Here is a 23,044-nt window from a genome sequence, read left to right as displayed (position 1 = left end):
TGTTAGGAGGTTGTACCTGGCGTAGATTTTGTTTGGCGGGGCACGAACGGTCATTTTCTCCGTCCTCCACCAATCTGAAGCCAGAATGAATCTTTCCTGGATGTTTAGCTAAGGGCCAAAGAGGGAGCTGGAGGATGGGGACACCTACGGGGTGGGATTGGTTGGGAGGGGAATCCTGGTGGCAGAGGGCATGCCAGGAACCAAGAATGGCCTGGAGGGAGGTGTGGGGCTTGGGCGGCAGGAAGGGGTGAAGGAAGACACAGGAGGCAGTTAGCATCGGTGGATAGCGGACTGGCTGGTTAGAAAGCAAAGTTGAAGCAGGAGAGAAGTGATATGTATGTCAGCACAGGGGCTGAGCTGGGCTTTCTCATGTGACCCACGGAGCACCGTGGCAAACTTTGAAAAGGAGGGTGAGGCAGTTTGGGAAGGTTAATATGGCACTGATGTGTCAGACAGGTTGGGCAGAGTGGGCCCCCCAGGGAACTGTGGTGGCCGGTTTTATGTCTCACTGGGGTGAGGCTACAGAACCTGGTGATTTAATCACATTTGCCATTTTACCGAGATGACACCAAATGCAAAGAAGGATGCTCTTGCCCCTCCCAAAACTGAAGCCAAAGCAAAGGCTTTGAAGGCCAAGACAGCAGCACTGAGAGGTCCCCACAGCCACACTCAGGAAGAGAAGATCTGTCTACCACCCACCTTCCGGTGGCCACCACACTGTGGCTCTGATGGGAGCCTCAATATCCTGGGCAGAGCCGAGAAACCCACTTGACCACTCTGCCACCAAGGACTGCTGACCACTGAGTCTACCGTGATGAAGACAGAACACAACACACCTCTGTTCATTGATGATGTCAAGGCCAACAAGCATCAGGTCAACAGGCTACAGAGAAGCTCAGTGACACAGATATGGTCAAGTTCAACACTCTTCAGTCCTGACAGAAAAGAGAAGTCATGCTATTGGCTGATTCTGATGGTCTGGAAGTTACCAACAAAATGGGGATTATCTACCAAGCCCAGCTAGCTAACTCTAAATGCACATTTTCTCACCATTAAAAAGGAGCAACAAAGATGATTCTGGGTGTGGCTGATGATATCTTGTAGATGTGATTAATGTCCATAGCCAGCTGACTTTAATGGCAGGTGCCTATTTGAGATCCCCTGGGTGCACCTGATTCATCAGTGAATTCTCCCAGAAGAATAAGAAATGATGTCTGTGGACTGCCTGGTCCTCCTAGTGCCTACCCATGGATTGGGGACTTGCTTTGCTAGTCCCTTCAATAAATCTCAGATCCGTCACCTACTGGCTCTGTTCATCTGGTTGAACCCTGACGGATACAGGAGCAAGTCGATAGTGATGACTTGGGGTGGAGCAAGAGGGCTGTCAATATTTATTGTGCTACGTTTAGATGAGTGTCACCCAACAGTCTATATGTTAAAGGCGTGGTCCCAGGGAGGTGGTGAAAGCTTTAGGAGGTGGGAGGTACTTAGGTCTTGAGGGAGTCAAAAGGGATTGTCAAGCCCCAGCTCCTTCTTCCTCTTTGCTTCCTGGGCAGGAGGTGAGCAGTTTACTCTGCCACGGGCCCACCAGAGACCCAAAGCAATAGGTCTGCCCGATCTTGGACTGAAGGCTCCAAAGCTATGAGCCAAAATAAATCTTTTTTCTTTATGAATTAGCTTTTTAGCATGTTTTGTTATAATGACAGAAAGCTGACTAGAATATAGAATAGATGGAGAGAGGAGAAAGAAAAGACCAGGACTCACATTGGTTGGATGGAAGGCATGGGGTGAGAACAAAGCTCAAGGCAGGCTGAGCAGTGGTATTCAGGAGACGACCAGCAGGAGCTTGGGTTTCCACTCTCAATGTCCTCCTAATCACACAAGTATCTCTGTCTCTGGGGCTTGGAAAGCACAGGCTTGGGTTAGGACCTCAAGATGTCGTCTGGCTCCAACATTCTCTGCTTCCAAACTGTAGCCAATTCTCTACAAGTGCCTCATTTTCAATCAAAAGTGAGCGCTTTCTTCCTAAATGAAGCATATATATTTTCTTGCCCCCCCCCAAAGAGTCATTTAGTAAGTATAGAGTCAGTGGGTTTCTTTGTAGGTATCCAGCACTAAAGGAAGGGGTGGAGTCAAACTTCATGAGATCTCAAACACAGTGACTTGTGTTGATCAGCCCAAGAGGAGCTAGAGGTACAGAGGAGGATGCTGGCAATATTAATAATAATTAATACTTATTACCACTGACCAGACACTGTGCTAAGGGCTTAAACAGGCATGAACTCTTAAGCTCCCCCAAAATTCTGATATTTACCCATTTATTCAGATGAAGAAACCAGGGTTTCAAAAGCTACATCATTCAACTTCTCCAAGGTCACGAAGCTGGACTGAAGGGAGGAACCCACCCTCTTCATGTTAACAGATTTTGATCTCTTTTTTCCCCTCCACACAGCCTGGGATTTGATGCTGGAAAAATGACCAGACTGCCAACAAGAGGAATCACCCCATATTCTGGCCACCCCAGCACACGCCACTGCTGAATGTGGGTGCTCACCTCTGGGTCATGCTCCTCTAAGAACCGTGACCCACACCCGTCTATCACAATCTGTGCTCCAATAGGAACACGTTCCAAGTGTTCTCAGAATGGCTCTATGAGTTTGGGGTTGGAAAGCAGAGACCAGAAACTAGTGAGTCCTTTCCTTGCTGACGCTGCTGTGGTCCTTGTAGCCAGCAGCCTCTCCGGGTTCAAGGTGAAGGGCTTGGAGGGAACAGTGGTTGGGCTCTGGCATCCCTACATCCTTCCACCTCCAGCAGGGGAGAGAATTGCCGCCCCTTTGCACTACTTGGGTCTGACCAACCCAACATTCATTCATCCAGCAACCAGTGTCAGGAAACCAAGGCTCGGATGCAGGGTGGTTGGCATGGCAGAGACAGGGTGAGTCGGGGGGGGGGGCAACAGCTCAAAAGGGTTCTACCTGTGGCACGGGGAGGTCCCAGGGTGACGTCTGCCCCACTGTCAGTGCCGCTGAGGTAGAGAAGGCTGTGTCACCTGGCCCTCCAGGAGAGGGACTGTTGGATTTTCTCAAACTCTCCCTGACGTCTGGTCCAGAGTTTTACCACCTCCTGCCTGGATCACTGCGAGAGCCTCCTAACACACCCAACCTACCCTCCTCCCAGCCAGCGGCACGACCTGCTGAGCCTCCCCTTGGACCCTACTCCAGCCTCAGGCCTGGCCCGGGGCCTACCTCGGCTCCCACTTTCGACTGCAGCAACAGCCGGCTGTGCCTTTCTCCATGCCGTGCTCACTGTGAAAATGCCAGTTCTCACTCACGGTCTGGACCCAGGTGTCTCCGGCAAGAAACCCTTCTGCTTATACAGGACCTAAACAGCACTGACCCCTCCCGATCCCTGCCTGCCGAGCTGAGGCGGCTGACCTCATGCAGCGCTTTCAGCAGATTTCTGGTGTATTGTGACGCGGTTTCTTTGCACAAGTCTCCCGGGCTCTCAGCATGTTGGGGACAGGCACTGCCTGACTTCTGCCCTTAACCCAGTACCGGGCAGACAGAGGGCACAACCACCCCACGGCCCATCGTGGGAAGCTTGGGGTTCTGTCTGAGGCTGGATCCCATCTCCACATCCACCTTCGCCCCGTGCCTCAGTTTCCCCGTGGGGAGAGATTGGGGGAAGGGCGAAGAGGGAGCCCGAGGAATCTCAGTCGCCAGGGAGGAAGCGGCTTCCATTCATTAGCATTTGTAAAGGGCTCCGCGCGCTGCAGATGGGAACTGCTCCGCGCAGGCAGCTTGTTAGGACTAAAAATAGAACCGTGTAGCACCTTCTCGGCTCGCAGCGCTCAGAGGGGCGGCAGGGCAGGGGATAGGTAGCCAGAGGTGGAGGAGGCGGGCCCAGGCTAGAGGGTGGCACCTGCGGGCGAAGAACCGGGACTCAGGACGCTGGAGCGCGGGTCTGGCGAAGTGACCCCGGCGCGCACCGTCTGCCCAGACGGTCGGAGGCCGAGTTCGCAGCACCGGGGGTGGGGCGGTCCCCGGGCGGGGAGGAGGGCAGGCAGAGAGCGCCTCGCTGGGCTGGGTGGCCGGGCGGGGCCTGCGGGGCCAGACGGCGGCGGGGCTGTGGGTGGGCAGCAGGCTGGGGAAGAACCGCAGGGGAGGGGGCCGGGCCCACGTCCTCCTGTGACTCAGGTCTGACTCAATGCCGTTTCTGAAACAGCCGGGGGGCGTGGGGGGGTGCTGTTTTTGCAAAATGACAAAACAGCTCCTGGCTCCGGGCAACCTGAGAAGAGCTGCAGGCGGCTGGGAATCACCCCGGGTGCCTTAGCGGGCGGCGGAGGGTCTCAGCCCGCTGCCTCGCCTCGTCTCCTCCCACAGGGACCCCGGGGCGCGGGGCGGGGCAGGGCGCGCCAAAGGGCAAGGGCTAAAACTGGGAAGGGGCGGCTGCGGATCCGGATCCGGGGCGAAGGATGCTGTGCAGGAGGAGAAAGGCGGCTACGGGCCGGGCGCGAGCGGCCTCGGGATGAAGGGCAGCGCGCACCCTGCAGGGCGACTGTCGCGCCCCGCTCTCCTGAGCCCTCGTCCACACCGGGTCCTCCCCGAGCTGAGGCCATCCCCGGTGCCACGCCGGTGCCCATTCAGAGCCCGACAGGAGCCCCGGGAACTTTGCCTTCCAGCTTCACACTTGGAGCTGTGCAGTCTCCAGAGCAGGTCCGCGAAGTTACCCCGCTCGCCGCCCACCCGGGCGTCTCCGTCTGACACACGAAGAAATGGGAGCCTCAGCAGACCTCGCTCCGGCTTCAGTTAGAAAGTGAGAGAAACAAGGCCGCGCAGGCAAACCCTGGGGCTTCTTATTCAGGAAATTTCACCGGGTTCTTAGCGCCAGGCATCTTCCTTTGGGGACTTTCAGGATTTGACATTGCTGGGATGGCAAGAGCTGAGAACAGACATGAACAACAGCCACTGATCTCACGGAATACACGATCCAGGGAGAAAGAGAGAAAACACAATCATAAAGTGCGGTATAGACCACACTGTTCCATACAGGAAGCAGATTTCCTAAGGGCCGGGGCCTCAGTACTGACCAGAGCCATGCCCGGGACTTGAACCCAGACAGTCTGACTGCAGGGCCCACCCACGTGCCACCAGCGCACTAACCTGCCTCTCCCGTCTCCATGCTTAACTGTGTAGATTTAAGGGAGACCAAAAAAAAAAAAAAAAAAAAGAGGAAATCACCGAGCAGCCCATGCAGTATGCTCCCTGTTAAAATGCACATAAACACAAGAAGGACAATAAAAACTTTAAAAAGATGAGAATATATGTCAAAAAGACAGGTGACTTGTTTACTTTCCTTTTTTACAAGGCCCATATTTTCTGCACTGAACATGAACAAGAAAGAAAGAAATCACTAAATGTAGTGTACACCTTAGATGCAGAGCTTTCCAAAGTCGATGGTTGATTTTTGCCCCAGTGGGAGTGGAGGAGTTATTCAAGTTGTGAGCTGGGAAAGATCCTGCAGAGAGGACTTTGTGCCCTACAGGGACAAAGTAAGGGCAGGGAAACAAGACCAGCTCAAGAAATGGTGGGGAGGTCCGTGTGATGGGAAGGAACGGGGGAAAGAGGGGGCATGAGGCCTCAATCACACTTCTAGGGAAGCCCTTCCAAACCCTAATAATCTCCTACAGTCGGCCTTTGGAGGGGCATTCCCCTGGGGACCCAAGAGAGCCATGGCAGACTGGGCTGAGATTCCTGATGGCTATTATTGTGTTATAAATCTCTTTCTGTTTGGAGGAGAGAGAGAGGGTAGTAGGACATTAGACTCTGTCAACGTATTTGGGTCAGAAGGTGCCAAGTGCTCGGTGGAAATCATGGAGGCTGGGCCACCCCCATGCGCATTTTCATTAATCCAAGCCCGTTGCCATAACTCTGCGCTCGGATCCGAGTCCCCAAAGATATCCCATCAATAAGGCCCCACTTACGCCATTCTGCCCATCTCTGTGAGGTCTCCCGGGTGCACCGGTGCTAATATCAGCCTCGGCTTATTAAAGCACTAGATTTTCAGGTGGTGGAAGGCAGGTCTTGTGCCCCGCACCCTCCCCAGGCTTTCCAAAGTGCCCTGATTCCCTTTCGCCCCCGCTGAGGAACCGGCAACAAAGGCCAGCTCATTGTTCTTCCCTCCTGGCTCTGGCCCTGCAGAAACATCCTGACTCCTCCCACTCCCACCGTAGAGTTACAGCGCTGAGTGCACAAAATGCAGACTAGCAGCTTCTCTGAAGATTCCGAGTTCCAGGCTGGAAATAGAGGGGCCTTTGCTCACGTCATTGCATGAAATTCACCATCTGCCACTTGAACAAGAGTCAGGGACGTTTCATGTGAAAACGCAGCTCTTGCTTGGGCAGCTGGCTGGATTTCAGGGTGAAGATTGCAGCTGGAGATGGCAGCCTTGAGACCTGGGTCACCCAGGTTAGGTAGCTGGCCTCATACCTGGCCATGGAGATGAACCCACAGTCATAGATCTCCCTTGAAACAGTACCTCTGTGCACACACAGACCACAGACAGCAGGGACCAGGGTAGATCAGGCTGCTTGACTAGTAGCTGGTCCAGAGCTAAGGCTACTACCCCGGTGTCAGGGTAGGTACCGCTTCCTCTGGCTTCCTTCTTTTTCTTTAACTGCCTTGTAGGCAAAGAGGCAGATAGACCATGAGGAGCCCTTGTGATAACCCAAAAACGTGGAGCTAGGGATGTTGCTGAGTGTTAGCGTGTTTGCCTGGCAAGCAGGCTACCCCAAAACCCCTGCATTTCAAAAAGAAAAAAAAAAAACCCAAAATATCTATTTCTCTGGTCCCGGGCTAGGGAAAACCTGGTTTACCTTTCTTGTCAAGTCTTGGCTGGTGAGCAGTCAAAGTATATTGGGGGTTTGTCTTTTATCTGATTTGTTTTTAATGGTCCTAAGGATTGAACCTAGGGCCTTACACATGCTAGGTAAGTGCTCTGGAGCAGAACTATGTCTCTGACCCCTGATTGTCTCTGCAGGGCAGTTTTTCATATCTTAGATTTGTTTGCCTGTCTTCAAGCCTCAAGGGAGTCTGGGAAGAGCTGCCTTCTGCCGTGTGACCATCTTGAACTGCGTTCCCTCCTGCAGTCACTTCATCTCTCCTGAGCAGAGGTGGGGGAATGAGGAATAGGTTTTACTCTTCCTTTTCACTCCCCACAGAACCCAGCCCAGTGTCTTAAACACAGACAACGCTGAACTCCAAACGCATCTGCGCAACACCTACCTGATGTCTCGGGAGGATGTCTAAGGTCATAAACATAACTCCTGGCCTCTGCCCCTTCCTCACACCCAGAAACCTGATCTTCCTCATCTTAGTTCAGAGCAACTTCATCCTTCCACTGGCTCAGGTAAAAAAAATCTTGCGGTTATCTACCATTCTTCTCTCACCCCACATCTAATCCTGTAGGAAGCCCTCTTGCTGGGAATGTGACCACATCTATACTTCCTCCGTCACCTCTTGCTGGGCTGTGGCCCTGGGCTCCCTCTGGACCTCCACAGCCTGTTTTCAATGTGGCGCCAGAGAACTAGTGTTAAAATCTAAATGAGATCATGCCACTCCTCTGCTCAAATCCCTTTAATGGCTTCCCATTTCTCTCCAAAAGCCACAGGTTACACGTGGTACTTGTGGTAGACAGGACCTGCACTCATTAAGCCCCATATCATCCTACTCGCCATGCCCTGTCCCCTTGACCTTACTGCAACCATGCTGGTCTCCTTGAGTTCCTCAAATACCAGGCACACTGCTGGGCTGTCTGCCTTCTTGGCTCCTTTATTGTCATTGCTCAGGTGTCTATTGGTGAAGTCCACCCAGCCACCATATGTAGATTGCAAATGTCTCCTATGATGGCATCTTCTATCTTCTGTATTCTGCTTGCACATTGGACTTAGATCCAGAATGTTATGTACTATACTCATGTGTTGTTATGGCTTGTGTCTAGATGTCGGCCCCAAAGTCTCATGCAGTCTTAGGTGGGGCTTTTTCAGAGGTGGCTGGATCTAGAGTGTGTGACTGATTCATGGGGCAATGCTAGGATTGAAGGTGTCAGTCCACTGATTGGTTTGGCACTGCCCTGCTTCTGGTAGCCTGGATACAATATAAGAGACAGAAAGAGGCTTGTCAGGTCCCTTGTCCCTTGCTCCCTTGTTTTGCTGTCTTCAGTGTGCCGTGAACTATTTCTCCTCTGCGACACCCTTCTGCCATTTGCCACTCTGCCTTGGAGCCAGCCAACTACGGACTGAAACCTCTACAAACTGTAAGTCAAACGAACCTTTTCTACCTTAACTTTGGGTGGCAGGTATTTTATCTCAGCAATGGGAAAATTAAGACATGTATGTTTTTCAGTGTATGTCTCTAGTTTATTTTTTAATACAGTCATTCCTTGTTACTCAACTATATCAAAACTTGTCCAATTTGGTACGTGACAAATTTAATGAAAAATTTTGCCCTGGTATTTGTCGTTTGTTTGGTACTTGATACATAAGCTAAACTTGGTGTTAATTGCCTTGTGACTTGCTACTCTTGCCAGGCAAAATAATTTGTTTGGTATTTGTTGTTTTGGGTACTCATCGTTTTTCCTGGAACCAATTAACAACGAGTACCAAGGTGCCACTGTGTTTGACTTCCTACCAGAAACTGATTGCCTCCAGACTAGAGGTTCTGTCTGATTTGTTCAAGGGTGTGTTCCCAAGACCTAGTGCTTGTCGCAGCAGAGGTGTTTAAGGAATGGATAAGTGTGTGTGTTGGAAGGGGATGGTGGTCACATCCCCAGGAAGCTGTGCCCCTCCAGAGCTACTCTGGCTGCTTGGCACCTCCTTCAGGGAGATAAGGAGCTATGGGGTCTGCTGGACACAGCAGAATGGGTAAAGAGAGTAAGGAGGGAGGCCACAGACTGGGAGCAAACACCTGCACAAGACACATCTGATAAGGGCTAGGATCCAAAATATACAAAGAGCCATAAAGTTTAGCCATGGGAAAATGGGAAGCCCAGTTAAAAAATAGGCCAGAGACAGGATGTAGCTCAATGGTACACTGTGCTTGGCATGTGTGAGGCCTTAGGTTCAGTCTGAGGTGGGAGGGAGTCAAAGATCAAAGATCTCAACAGATACCCCGTCAATGCAGAAGACAGTAGTCTCGCCTTATTAGCAGTGTTGATTGCAAGGTTTCAGTTGCCAAAAGGCAACTATGGTCTGAAAATATTAAGTGGAAATTCTAAAAACTAAGCAATTCAATGAAAGTTTTAAGTTATGTGGCATTCAAGTTATGTGACAAACTCTCAAGCCATCCTGCCTAGGCACGAGTCATTTCCTGGTCCCGAGGATGAACTCTGTGTATGCTGCCTGCCATTGGCCCTTGTGCATGGTGGCAAGCAGCCTTTATTTCACTTAGTAGCGGCCCCCAAGTGCAAGAGTAGTGATGCTGGCAATCCGGATATGCCAAGGAAAGACATAAAGAGCTTCCTTTAAGTTAAAAGGTGAAAGATCTAGACTGAAGAAAAACATCTTATGCTGAGGTTGCTCAGATCTACTGTGAGAATAAATCTATCTATGAAATTGTGAGGAAGAAAAAAAGAAACTCAAGCTAATTTTGTTACTGTGCCTCAAATGTGTGACCGCAATGTGTGATAAATTCTTCGTTAAGATGGAAAAGGTATTCAACATGTAGGGTTTACCCATACTCTCAGGCATCCACTGGGATTTGGAATTTATACTCCACGGATAAGGGAGAACTACTACATATAAGTAGTAAATAAACATGAAAAATCATCCGGGAATTGCAAATGAAACATATGTCAACAGGGAATTGCAAATGACAAAAGCAATGAGATACAACTATGCACCTATGACAATGGCCAGAATCCAAAATACTGGCAACACTAAATGCTGGTGAGGATGTGAAACAACAGCAACTCTCATTCATTGCTGTGGAAATACAAAAACTTCTTTCCATTTTGAAAGGCTCTTTGTTGGCTTCTAATAAAATAAGACATACTTTTACTATACAATCAGCAATTGCACACTTGGTATTTCCTAAGAGTGGAAAACTTATGCCCACTCAAAAACATGCACATGGATATTTATTCATAATTGCTAAAACTTGGAAGTAACCAAGATGAGGTGAGTGGATAAATACACTGTGGTATATCCAGCCAATGGAGTATTACTCAGCACTAAAAAGAAATGTGCTATCAAGCCATGAAAAGACATGGAGGAATCTTAAATACATATTGGCAATGCAAGAAGCCAATCTGAAAAGGTTACATTCTATATGATTCCAACTATAAGACATTCCAGAAAGGGAAAAACAATAGAGACAGAGAAAAAGTCAGGGGCTGCCACAGGTTAGGGGTGCAGGAGGGATGAACGGGAGAATCATAGAGGATGTTCAGGGTAGTGAGTGAAAATATATTCTGTGTGATACTATAGTGATGAATGGATGTCATAACACATTTGTCCAAACCCACAGAATGTGCACCATCAAGAATGAACCTTAACATAAATTATTAACTCTGAGGAATAATGATACATCAATGTAGGGTCACTGATTCCAGCACGTGTATCACTCTATAGGAGATGCCAATGTGGAGGGACTGAGGGGTGGGAGAGGTCAGGAGGGAGATGAAGACTTTCAGTATTTTCTACCCAATTTTGCTGAGACCCTAAAACTGCTAAAAAATATAAAGTCTACTTTTTCTTTCTTTTTTTTTTTTTAAAAAAAAGGCCTTTTCACCTCTACACTAAAAACTACAGCATTCTGAAGAAGGAGATCAAAGAGGATATAAGAAAATGGAAAGATATCCCTGTTCCTAGGTAGGAAGAACCAATATAGTGAAAATGGCCATACTTCCAAAGCTACTATATAGATTTAATGCAATGCCGATTGAAATACCAACAATATACTTCACAGAACTAGAGAAAACAATCCAAAAATTCATTTGGAAGCAGAAGAAACCTAGACTAGCAAGAGCAATTCTAGGTAATGGAGACATGGCTGGGAGTATCACAATCCCCAACTTGAAACTATACTGCAAAACTACTGTGATAAAAACAGCAGGGTACTGGCAAAGAAACAGACCTGAAGATCAGTGGAATAGATTAGAAGATGCAGAAACAACTCCAGACATACTTAGCCACCTCATCTTTGACAAAGGAGCCAACCACCCTCATTGGAGGAAAGATAGCCTATTTAATAAATGGTGTTGGAAAAACTGGATTTCAACCTGCCAAAGATTAAAACTAGACTCATACCTATCACCGTGCACTAAACTAAGATTGAAGTGGATTAAAGATATAGATATTAAGACAGAAACACGAAACTTCCTGGAAGATAAGTTAGGTAGAACTCTTGATGACATTGGGATAGGAAAAGACTTTATGAACAAATCCTCAGTAGCATGGGAGCTAGCACAAAGAATCAACAACTGGGATCTCATCATATTAAAAAGCTTCTGCACTGCAAGAGAAACTACCAACAGAGCTAGGAGACAAGCTACAATACGGGAAGAAATTTTTAGCAGCTGTACCTCAGACAAAGGTCTACTATCGAGAATATATAAAGAACTGAAAAAAATCAGACCCCCCAAATTCAAAGACTCAATTGAAAAATGGGCATCCAAAATGAACAGACATTTCTCAGACAAAGAAGTAAAAACAGCAAATAAATATATGAAAAAATGTTCAACATCACTGGTCATTCAAGAGATGCAGATGAAAACAACACTGAGATTCCACCTCACTCCACAAAGAATGGCTGCTATCAAGAAATCAACCAATAACAAATGCTGGTGGGGGTGTGGGGAGAAAGGAACCCTTCTCCATTGTTGGTGGGAGTGCAGACTGGTGCAACCACTGTGGAAATCAGTATGGAGACACCTCAAAGAACTAGGACTATAGGTCCCATTTGACCCAGCTATTCCCCTGCTGGGAATCTTCCTTAAAGAATTAAAAGAATCATACCACAGCGATATATGTGCACCTATGTTTATAGCGGCACAGTTTGTAACAGCTAAAGCTTGGAAACAGCCCAAGTGTCCATTAATTGGAAACTGGATAAAGAAGATGTGGTTTTTTTTTTTAATAAAATGGAGTACTACTCAGCCATAAAGAATGAGAAACTAGAGACATTTATAGCTAAATGGACACATATTGAGGCCATACTCTTAGGTGAAATAAATAGGACACACGTGTAAATACCAAATAGTTTCTCTAGTGTGAGAAACTGAAAGTATAAATAAGGATGAAAATGATTAAAATGAATAATTGATAATTTGAAATAGGAAAAGGTCCAAGCGTTTGGGGATGGCAGGAGGAGAAGGGGAAAGGGAAGAAGGGAAAGGAAAATTTATGAGAAAGAAAAAAATGGAATCAAAGTCTCTGTAAATAGGGAAGAGTGGAGGGGGTGAAGGGTGCACAGGTAATGGGGGAAAAAATAAGAACTAAGATGCATCATGTACAGGTGCAAGCACCCAATGATAAGTGTAAATGTATTGTATAGCTAAAATGTACCAATTAATACTAAAAACAAAAAAAAGGTCTTTTCGGGGCTGGGGATTTAGCTCAGTGGTTTCATCGCCTGCTGTGCAAGCACAAGGACCCGAGTTAGATCCCCGGTACCCCCAAAAAAGGCCTTTGCAAGCAGTAAACTTGCAGTCTCTGAACAGCTATTTCTCTCCTCTCCAAAGAAGCCCCTGGCCTCTCCCAGAGATGAGATGGTGCTTTCTTCTGGAAGAGCCCTCCTCTCAAACTCTCAGGATTGAAGAGAGACCTAGCTGAGGGTACAGAATGAATACCTTGGAGGCCCCTTTGTGGATGTCCCTAAGCTTGTTCCTTTGGAGAAGAAGGGCAGGAAAAGAAAATAGAGACTTCCAGCTACCACCTAACCCCCAGCCCCATAATCCAAATGTCCCAGGGGAAGCAGGACCCTTTAATTCGCTGAAATGCTGCTGTGCCCTGGGGTGGGCTTGGGGAGAAATGGAGAAGCAGGAACTGCTGGGCCATGGACCCCGGAAAGCAGGAGCAGGAGTTGGGCATCTGCTAGAAGCCAAGGTCAAACTGGCTCCTGATTTTCTCTTCCATGGCAACTCTTCCCTAGAGACAGCTCACATCACATCCTGCCACCCCCGTCATTGTTGTGGTAAATGTAGCTTCATTCAGGCTAACAGGGCAACAGAAGTTCTCTCTGGGATAAACCGGCACCATAGACTTAGTCCCCGGAACTGTGCTAAGAAATGTGCATATATTATCTCAATCAGCCCAATGATACAGGTTCTGTTATGCATGAAATCAAGCTTCTTGCTCAAGGCAGGAACCCGGATCTTTCAAGCTCAGCAGCTGTCATGTATGGCCAGTAGGCTCTCAGGCATAGCGATGACCGAAATCCAGCCCCTGGCCACCTTGCCCAGTTGTGCTAAGGATGTATCAGGCCACAAGATAGGATTTCTTTTCGTCGTTTACAGCCCTGAATGATGTGGCCTGAATTCTGGAACATGCTAGGGCCATGTATGAGCTTCTGTTAGGATAAGAGAATGAGACAAAAGTACTTGGAAAAATGAAATGGCAGAAAATTATTATTTCCACATAATTTGGAGGTGATTTGTGCCAAAGGGTTTCTATGCTGGAAGCTTGGTTCCCAGCGTGGTGATATGAGAGGCAGAGGGAGCTTCCTGTAAGAGGTAGGGCTCAGTGGGAGGTGGGTAGGTCACTGGGGATGGTGCCCTCAGAGGAGACTAACACTGCTCTCTTAGAGTGGGTTGTCACCAGTACCGGAAGACTGGCCTATCCTCAGTCTCTGGCTTCCTGTCTTGCCCTGTGAGTTCACTGTGAGGCATCTGCCATGAGGCCTTCATCAGAACCAAGCAGGAGCTAGGCCAGAGCCCTTGAACTTCCAGAACAACGAGCTACATAAACCTCTTTTCCATATGAAGTACTCAGCCTCAGCCTTTTGTTTCACCAACAGAAAACACTCATATACTAAAATAAGGCATTGCCTTAAGAAGGTGTGTGCTTTCTTGACCAGTTAGTCTGGAACTACTTTGATTTCCTGGATAAGACTTTCCAAATCCTGATTCCGAACTTTTAAGTTCTTTTTCCTAGGTTAGGGAAGATTAGATATATGAAGGGAAGAAATCCTACTGGCAAAGTTAAATGACAGCTGAAATGGAGCGAGTTCTTGCCAAAATCATTCTTTCTTGGGTCGATATAAAGAGAAAGGGCCAGGAGACTCTTTCAAAGATGGTACAGCCACCAGAGAGGTTGCACCTTGATTGTTCTTAAACCCATCTTAGTCTCAGTTATATTTTTCTTCTTTCTCTTCGTTGTCAGCCATAAAGGAAAGAATAAGAGGAAAAGATGTCTTAGGAGACAACTTTACAGTTTTCAGTTCAAGTTAAGTTCACGAAGATACCATTTAAAGTAACCCTGCTAACAGAGCTGCAGATTAAATATATTACACTCGGGGTAACCATCATTGCCGACATGGCCCCTCCTCAATTTTTATAATTGAGATATTAATGCAGTACTTGACATATTGATATTCATGCTCATTCCTGAGGATGCTTGAGAGGTGCATGTGGACTAGGGAGGGGTAGCTCCAGACCTTATTATGAGGGTGTTAGAGGAGATTTAGCGGTCACCTAGTGTCTGAGCTTTGGGGCCCCTGGGCCCTCCTCCCCTTCCCTGGCTTCTCCCTTCCCAGATATCTGGCCAGCACCCCCTGTCATCTGTATCCCTAGAGACAGTTAGCTCTATCAGCATCCAGAGGTGAAAAGCCAAACACAGTAAAGAGTTCTAGGTCTTGCTGTGTCTTAGCTAGTTCTGTGTGTTTGGATCCCATCCCATAGCTGTGAACTTGGAATAAGTGTGTGGGCCACTAGAACTTGAATAGCAGAAGTCTGGTGCTGCTCAGGAATGGATGGAATGTCAATTAAAAAAATAAATAAGTCAGGTCCGGAGAGGAAAAGGGGGAAGAAGTCAAAAGCCTCTTTTTAAGTACCTGGGAAAATGGCAAAGCAAAAAAATTATTATTTCAATTACCATGAAAATGTATTTTATTAGAAGATGGGGATTCATCATTGACATTCAAAAGCCCAAAAAGCAATATCTAGCACTATAATACCTGTCTCCAAGCAGGAAGAATGAGTGATTAAATCGGAAGGTGAATGTTTTACAGTTCGGCTAACTGCATCTGTTAAAAAAGGAAATAGTTATAAACTAGCTATGGATCCCTGACCCATCCCCACTAAAGATGGCTCTTGCCAGCCCCCAACTACTGGTATCTTCAAGGATCTTGATCTCCTGCCCCTTTCACATTTCTATGCCACATGAAAATTCAGGAGTAAGAAAGAAAGAGAACCTAGCAAATTAAATGCAAACCAGTTTTTTATTATTAAAAAAAAAAACCAGTTGCATATAGTTCAATTGTTGCGAAGTGTGACAATGTAAATGCGGTGCATTCTTATGTATAACAGCTTTTCCTTCCGCTCCCATGGCAGCCTCAATAACGCCTTGCTTCTGTTCTGCATGAATAAATATGTATAAAATGTAACACTGCAAAGAAATAAAATCCGATAACTGAAAGATACCATTTCTTAGATTCTGGGAGCAACATGAGGCACCAGCTTTTCTGATTCTTTAGTATTTATGTGTGGAACCATTGAAATGATAATGTGGGATTTATTATTTTTATCCAGGGGCATGTAATTTCCAGCTGTTCATCAGGGCTTTCAGACTGAGAGGTGCCAGGGATCTACTACCTTAGGGTTTTGCTTTCTGAGTGAGGTCTGTGGCTGCTGGCCCGTTTCCCAATTCAGGCCATTTCCCCTACCACTAGGCCTGGGACTTGAACCCAAGGCCTTCACACTGAGCTACATCCCCAGTCCTTTTTCAGTCTAAGACAGGGTCTCCCTAAATTTCCCAGTTCCCCAGACCAAGTTTGAACTTAGGATCCTCCTGCCATAGCTTCTCAGGATGCTGGGATTACAGGGATGTGTGTCCACACCCGGCTTCCATTCAGGCTTTCTGCCAGTGGTGGAGAATCTATGGCCCACGTGTTATTTGTTTTTCTTCTAGGACAAAAGATGTTAATATATGAGTTGGTTTTTTCTAAACTAAAACCTCAGTATATCAGGTTTAATTACAGTGTTGGCACTTTGTAAGAAATAAGTGGCTTTCAGGTTGCAGTTTGGGCATTTGTCTCTAAAAGGTTCGCCATCGCTGCCTTATGCCCACAGCCTCTAAATCCCCTCACCGCCATGGGAATCACCCTCATTAGTGAAATGACTCAATCCCTGGGAGGCAGCTGTGCATTGCCTTTTACCACTGAGGCTCATACTCCCAATGAGCAGCGGGACTCAGTACATTCTCTGAGGACACCCGGGGCCATGTACAATGCCCAGCCCTCAGAAGGTAACCTCACCTCTTCCTCTCCAGAGTCCAGTCTCCAAATCATATGGGGTTGTGTTTTAGTAATGATCTTTAATATGAGCCCATTGGGCTTTTTTTTTTCTTTTAGAGGAAATTGCTTACAAAGTTTGGCATCTTCTGTCTGTAATAAAACAGTCTTGACTTGCTGTCACCTGTGAGGGCTAAGGCTGGGAGTGGTAAGAGGCCAAGTGGCCCAGCTCCAGCACCCCAGGCTCCTGCAGGCAGTCCCCAGCCTCCCTCAGTGAAACACAGTGAAGCTCCATGTGGGCCTCCAAATCCATCAGGGCTTTCTGGGTCTTCTCATCATTGTATTCACTTTTCCCTCCAGGTAGACGGCCTTTCCAGCCTTTCTAGACTTGGTCTTCTGGGCCTTCAAGATCCAACTCAAATACCATCTGTTCTGCACCTGCCTCTTTTGTGCCTCCTGAAGCTCTCTACACGTCTCGCACATGCCACAGCCCTGTACCTTTGCCTCTCTGGCCTTCTCTTCCTGCAGAGACCGTGGGTCAGGACTTTATCCATCAGCAGTGTGTGTAGTGTGCATGGTGAAATCAACAGTGTCCAGTGTTTGTTGAATGGCTGAAGAATGCACTACCCAGGACAGGCAGGGTCCAGCTCACCCCTCCTTTCCTCAGGGTTTTCCTTTCAGCCTCATTCCAGGACAGGGCTGGCAGGACAATATTTGAGGACACTGGAAAAGCCAGAAACTTGGGCAAGAGGTCACTATCCAGTGATGATGGGACTTGTGTGGTGGTCACATGGCCTGGCAGCTCAGCTCACGCCAGGGAGGAATGGCAAACATGCTTTCTTGATGACAGTGTGTGTTTTCAGTGCTTGGCTCATGTAAGGGAGTACAAAATTATAGGTAAGTAAGTGAGCTGGGCATTGTTTCCTCTGCTATTGAAAGCTATTTCTCAGGTGAGACATTGGCTTTCTTGAGGGAAGCCAAACTTGGTTTTTTAACAAGAAAGCAAGCGAGTTACCATTGATGTTAAAAGCAGAAAAAAGACTTGGAGTTTTGAGAAGCCCTTAGTCTCTCTCAGCCTCTGTGTGACACTGAGGTAGTTATTTAACCTCTCTGGGCCCTGGCTACTTATCTTTAAAATGAAGATATGGATAATTTGTCCTTCTCTGAGCCCTGGTCAGGATCTAAATACAAATCACCCAGCAGGATGCCTGGAACACAGAGGCACTCCACACGTTAGCTATTTTTAATTATGGCTCTGGCTTCAGGGAATTCACTCTGCCCTTAAAAAAGTTCCGAGTGGACCAAATGGAGTTTGGAACTTTTCTCTCCAGGCCTGCTTCTTAATGAGACAGCTGGCACAGTCACTAGGCCACTGAGCAGGGAGAACAATCCCCAGTCGGCTAGGCTGGGTCGGAGCCCTCGAACTGAGGCCAGCAGACTGGGCCTAAGGCATCCGGGCCACTCCAGCTGTTTGCCCTTTGCCTGCCTGTCCTTGGGGTTCTTGTGAGGACCACTGACTTTGAAATAAAGAGAGTACTGTATTGGTGTGAAAGTGAGGAGCAGCTTTCTCCTACCAGAAGGGCCCACTGGGTGCGACAGCACATGCCTATAATCTCATCTCTGGGGAGGCTGAGGCAGGAGGATTGCAGCCAGTTCCAGGCCAGCCTGGGCTACATAGTGAGTTCCGGGTGACCCTGAACTACAGAGTGAGAACCTGTCTCCAAAAAATAAAAAGATTTGGATGCCTGCCCTCAGGTTAGCTGCCTTTACTTAGAGCTCAGTGCAGCTCAAGCCAGGCTGCACACGGGAGACCTCAGCCCCAGAGCCAAGGCCAGGAAGCCGATCCACAGGAGGGGAGGCGTGACCCCCGCGCCACCCGTCCCAGGCTTGTTACGAAACCGCGGGACAGACCGCACGTGTGGGCAGCCGGGCCTTTCCCCGCGGTGACAGCAGCTCCTCACAGCAGCTAGGCGGAGCTCGAGGTGGTTACATAAACACTGCCGCGGGGACACCTGCCGTGAGGGACGCCAGAGTCGGAGCTGAGTCGGAGCTGCGGGAGGACGCCGGGAGAGGGCTGCAGACACGGGTCCCACTGCGCCTGCGCCCTGCATCACTGGCGGCGCTCGCACAGGGGCTGCCCCGGTCTCAGGGAACCGCAGGCAGGGAAGAAAGCAGTGTGATCCAACACTCAGGTTCTCTACGGTTCTTTACAGGACTTTGTTCTCTGCCTCGGCCTCCCTAACTGGCTCCAAACCTAAGTTGGCCAGAGGGCTGTCGCTACGTCGAGCTGGGTGCCAAAACCTCCTGGGAGGGAGAGCAAGTCACTAGAGTTAAGGGCTGGACAGAGGAGGGGACCGGCCTTGTAACACTTGTAACACTGGGGGCCCTCTCCGTGAAACTTACCCTGCAGGCCAGATCAGACTGGGTGCCGCAGAGAGACTGGGTGCTCAGGCGCAGGGCTCTGAGAGGTGCCAGGGCCAGATGGCTCCCAGCTCTGGGTTGTACCTTTGCACTCTTGTGCCTCAGCTTACCCAACTTGCCAAGCTAGATTGTGTGTTGTACACATGTGACTTAGTAGCAGAGACAAGATTTAACCCCAGTGAGGGAGAGAAGAACTTGTCCCCGGAGGAACCTGACTCCCAGAAGCATCAAAGAAGTGGAAACAACCGTGAGATGATCAAACCCCAACTCCTCAGTCTACAGAAGACAAAGCAGGGGGCCAGGGATGCGAGGCCACCTTCTGAATCCTACTCAGCTAATTTGAGGGAGGACAAGACTGCTACCCAGCTGTCCTCTCTGTGCCACCCCACACTAGACAGGGGCAGGAAAGTGGCAGCGTGCTCCACGCCTGGGGACGTGTGACTCCAGGCCTTGGGATACACTCGCTGGAAAACAAAACTGCATGATTCAACACACATCTGCAGCAGCAGTGTAATTATCTCTGAGATCTAAGCATGATGGATGGGAGTTTTAATTACCAGAACCTCCTCATCCCCCATCACAAAAAAGAGGAAAAAATATTTTCTGAGGTACTTACTGCATTTGAAAATATGACCAAGTTCTCCATCTCACAGAGTGGTCCTCTGCCTGATGGGGGTGCTCAACGCCATTTGGTGTGGTTAGTCCGGCTGAAAATGCCGTTCCTTTGGGTATTTCAAACTGAAAAACAGATTGCCGCACGCACCCAGGTTTGGCTTCAAATAATCACAGCTCCACCCAGACTTGGGGCTGAGCAAGAAGAGTGTGAGCAGCCAGCCACAGAACTGCCTTTCTACTTCTGGGACTGTCCGGGCCCTGGGCCCAGAAGAAAGTGGGTCATGGGGTGTGATAGGGCTAGAAGCCTGGGCCCCCAGGAACTTCGGGGAGACCTGGCACAGCAAAGAGAAGCCCTGAGTGGGCTCCATCTGGCAGGCTCACATGGCTGTATGAAGGTGAGGCACAGGCACTAGTAGTCCAATGTGAAGATTGGAGAAGGCCTGTAGATGGCCGCCCGGTAGTTTTAAGGGAAAATTCATTCAAAAACACTCCTAAGGCATCTATATTCTGCTTTAACCTGGGACGACATTCTTTTAGAATAATTATCCACATACAGCTGGCCCTCTATATCCACAGGTTCTGAATCCATAGATTCAACCGAACTCAGATGGAAAACATTTGAAAAATAAAACTGCGTCTGTACTGAACACGTACAGACATTTTTCTTGTCATTATTCCCTAAACAATGCAGCCTAACAACTATTTACATAGCACTTACATTGTATTAGATATTATAAGTAATCTAGAGATGATTTCAAGTGTACAAGAGGATGCAGCTAGGTTATAGGCAAATTCCGCACAATTTTCTAGAAGGGAGTTAAGCACTCATGGAGGTCCTGGGACCAATCCCCTGAGGACCTGAAAGAGGACTGTGTTAATGTGGTCCTGATACCAACTGAGCCCTTTCCAGAGTCTCCATCCCTCCACTGAACAGGTGGCAGCCTGTAGCAGGGGCACACTAGCTCTGGGGACATCTCAAGGTGGTCTGTGCCCTCCGCCCAGAGCCCGGGGCCCTTCTCCCTTTTCTGACACCATGAGATCTTTCTCCCCATTCTGTGTTCTTATGCATGGGGCAGCCACAATGGAGCAATGATTGCATTTATTGGTCTGTCTTTCTCTTGTCTGTCACCCTCTGCCTAGCTGCAAGCTTCCTGAGGACAGGGACTTTATCTGACATGGCTGTCATCCCCTGAGCCTAGAGCCAGGCTGGGTATCTAGCGGATAGGAAAGACTTGAGGAAGGAATGAGTGAAAACCTTTAGGTTCAAAAGAGAGTTCTCCCCTTGGGACAGTGCCTCTCTTTGGGGGTTCACTCTCCTCTGTGGGGTAACCCTTCCTGGGGTTAATAGCTCTTGCTGCCTGGAACACATGCCATCAAGTCCTTCCTGATGGCCCTGGCCCCGACAAAGTGATCAGGAGTGAGGTTGAGGGGTCAGATCCTATGGATGACAAGGTTTAATCTAAGCCTCAGTTTCCCCAGCTTTAAAATGGTGCTGACAGTAGCTACTCATCCTATGCTTGTAAGAATTAAAGACCCGGGCACCCCATAGGTAGCATTGTTAAGATCACTGTCGTCCCCTGTAGTGTCTCAGCTCGACAGTATGGATGCACGGGGGCTGGCGCGACTCGGAGCCGCTCTAGTGCACCTGTCACTGGTTGTATGTGGAGATTAGAGAATCCTTCCCACCCCCGCCTCATTAGCTTTTTTGCCGCCTCTCCCCAGTTTTTTGGGAAAAAGGAAGCACTTAGAACAGGAATCTGCTCTGTCTCTTTTCAAGGGAAAGACTGAGACCAGAAACAGGGGGCAGCCTTGCCGAGCCCATGTAGCCTGTTCTGGGCAAAATCAAGAGGGTGGGGGTGGACGGTTTCAGGGCAACCCTTCCAACGGTCTGCACATCGTCATTCTCACCAGGCATCTGGACCAAGCAGAGGCGGAGGAGTTGGGGGTAAGGAGGCAGAAATCTTCCCTTCTTGACTGCAAAGTCCATCCCTGGGCAGGTGTGGGGTAGGTACCCCTGCTGTTTGTCCTGGGGCTAAGGGTGCAGGGAGGCCTTGAACTTGCAGAAAAGGGAAGATGGCTCCAGGAGAAAAGAAACTACATGTGTGGGAGGCTATGAAGGTGTATTACACATGGCTCTTAGCCTGCAGTTTTAGTGGTTTGACATCTTGGTGCCTCCCTGACCCCGGAGAGACTGCCCTGCGCAGCAAGAGCTAATTCCGGAGGTAATACCCCCACCACCCCACTTGGAGCATCCCTTTCACATGCACCTGACCGGTCCTTTACAGGCTTTTTTCTCTGGGCCCTGACCCACCTGCCCTGAACACTCCAGGGCAGGTACCAGCTAACCAGGGACAGCCCCACTTCCCGGAGCCTGCTGGAATTATTCTCACAAGCCAATCCTGAAGCTGCCCACCCTGCCTCGCCTCTTCCTTTCCCAGGGAAACTGGGAGGAAGGTTCCTGCTCATACTTTGCCTTCGCTCACCCTGGTGCCTCCCTGGGTGGCCCTGCGTGACGTGCCACACCTCCTCTTTCTGGAGATCTTTGAGAACCCTTTCCTTCATGACAGTCATCTCCATGTCTGCACCTGGCTGGAAACCAGTCTCAGCCACCCTCCAACAACAAGGCAGGATGCTGTCGGTTGCTTAGAGATTCAGAAATTCAGGGCCAGGGAGACCCTTACCATGATGACAACCCATAATCACGTCCTTATCAAGCCTTTCTGACATGGGAACAGTCCCAAGGATCCAGGAGGGGGTCTGAGCCCTCTTTCACATTGAGAGTGGCCCAAGTGTTGTTTGTCACCATCGCCTCTGTTTTGTGTCACACTCCTAACACACTGATCCTGTACTGGCCACTCACAAGCTGCCACCGATGTCCACAGTGTGCCCCCAAGGGGCTATGACCAGATCTTAAATCCCATCTCTGGATTCCTCTCAAGGTTGTATCTGTATGCTTAAATTTAAAATATATATATATATATATATAGAGAGAGAGAGAGAGAGAGAGAGAGGGAGAGAGAGAGAGAGACAGAGATGGCACAAAATTAGTTCCTTCAACAGACAAATTTGCTCCTGAAACACTCTGCCAACCTGCTAATGAATCGTCTTGAACCTTGTGCTGTGTTACCTCTAATTTTGAAGCCTGCTAGGATTTGAGTTCCATGGACAGCCTCACATTCGGTTTGGAATTATAGGCTGAATTGCTGCTCGCTCCTATTATTGTGCTGTCAATCTTGGATTAGCACATTATAATATGGTACACTGAATGCATCTGTTCCGTATATCACAGGGCGGCATTGTCATTTGTTGAATCATTTTGTCTTGTATGATTGTTAAGCAATTATTTCATCTCAGGCAGCTTAAGCTTTGATTACTGTATACTGTTTACTAGGGATACAAAAAAGGAGGGGAAAAAAATCTCCACCATCGGCTCCAGGGTTCACATATTTGTGTCCCAGTGCAAAGGCCTCCTGACTCCTGGACACGTGTCCTTGACTCTGAGAAGGCAGCTGGGGAAGGGGATGGAGTAGACACATCTTGACTCAAGGCCAAAGCTTGCAAAC

The 23,044-nt window shown here is 48.6% G+C and overlaps 1 protein-coding gene across 6 annotated transcripts in view; it reads right to left on the bottom strand.

Moving 5' to 3' along the window:
• Pebp4 (phosphatidylethanolamine binding protein 4) overlaps positions 1–23,044 on the bottom strand; it is a 211,338-nt gene that overhangs the window by 119,362 nt on the left and 68,932 nt on the right. For 2 of the 6 annotated variants that reach the window (XR_015453369.1, XR_015453373.1), the window contains exons 3-4: positions 19,483–19,604; positions 14,478–15,570 (exon numbers count right to left, since the gene is read on the bottom strand). The exons of 3 other annotated variants lie outside the window; for them this stretch is intronic. The gene's annotated coding sequence lies outside the window, so the exon portion shown is untranslated. Of the gene's footprint in view, positions 1–14,477; positions 15,571–19,482; positions 19,605–23,044 lie in introns of those variants that run through there. One more of the 6 variants, XR_015453372.1, reaches the window with a different exon arrangement.

The sequence above is a fragment of the Heterocephalus glaber genome, unplaced genomic scaffold, assembly GCF_053883595.1.
Source record: "Heterocephalus glaber isolate CG9 unplaced genomic scaffold, H.glaber_assembly_v1.0 deba00001460, whole genome shotgun sequence".
NCBI lineage: Eukaryota > Metazoa > Chordata > Mammalia > Rodentia > Bathyergidae > Heterocephalus > Heterocephalus glaber.
Note: the sequence above shows the minus strand (reverse complement) of the source record. Positions and strands in the feature narration are given on the sequence as shown.